Raw genomic sequence first — 1,249 nt, forward strand, 5'->3', positions numbered from 1 at the left:
AACTTAAACAACGTTATGTGGTCTAATATAGTTAAGACCTCTGGCCTTTTACCAAGCTGCGTGAATAGTAGTAGCGAGATATATTTAATTGATAATTTTTTAAGCATTGATATTAGGCAAATAAATTACTTTCACAATTAGCTTCAGAGGTTTTTGGACCTAATATTTATTAGCACTAATGTTAACTTTCAGTTGTCCGAGTGTAATTTTCCTTTCAAGGAGCCTGATATGCATCATGTTCCCTTGGTATTAGATATTTACTTTTACTCATACCTCAGTTTAGACGATAAAAACACAAAAGCATCTTTTAACTATAATGTATGTAATTTTTCTAATCTAAATAGTATATTTCTCAATATAGACTGAGACAGGTTATTATGTAATCTTAGTGTGGCATCATGTTTTCATATCTTTAAATCTAAAGTAGTTGAAGTTTGTCAAAATAACATTCCAATCTTTGGTAAAAAGCTATACAAAGTTCCATGGCATACTCGAAATCTTAAAAGAATAAAAAATGTAAGAAACAAATACCACCGCAAATTCAAAAAGACGAGCAATTATTCGTTTTTTATTGAGTATAAAAAGTATGCCAAACATTTTAACTGCCTTGATAAATTTTTATATAGAAACTACGTTTTAAACTATGAAACCAATATCAAGTCGAATCCTAAAGCTTTCTGGCGATTCATAACTTCGAAGAAATCTTGCTCTAGTATTCCCTCTCAACTATTTCTGGACGGGAAATCTGCTACCTCCCCCATTGAGGCTGCGAATCTGTTTGCCGATTTTTTTCGCTCAAACTTCATTTTAGATAACGACTCTAGTGGAAGCCTTTCCAATACTAAGGAATGGCCCTTTAGCTTTGGATCCCTAACCTTGACCACAACCGACATTCTTAATGGCATTGCGCAGCTTAAACCCTCGAGCCAAACTGACACTGACGGGCTATCCGCAGTCCTATTAAAAAAATGCGATTCTCTTATTTATCCATTAAAATTAATTTTCAATAACTCGCTATCCGCAGGGGTATTTGTCGAAGATTGGAAAATAGCTTTTATCACCCCTATCTTCAAAAGTGGTAATAAAAATGATGTTCATAATTATAGACCCATTTCCAAACTTTCAACTATTTCGAAACTATTCGAATGCATAGTGAATGAAAAGGTGTCTTTTGCAGTTAAAAGCCTTATTTGTCAGAACCAGCATGGGTTTATGCCTAACCGCTCGACGGTCTCTAATCTCGCTGTCT

The sequence above is a fragment of the Rhagoletis zephyria genome, unplaced genomic scaffold (genome assembly GCF_001687245.7).
Source record: "Rhagoletis zephyria isolate East Lansing unplaced genomic scaffold, Rhagoletis_zephyria_1.1 Rzeph_scaffold_00877, whole genome shotgun sequence".
NCBI lineage: Eukaryota > Metazoa > Arthropoda > Insecta > Diptera > Tephritidae > Rhagoletis > Rhagoletis zephyria.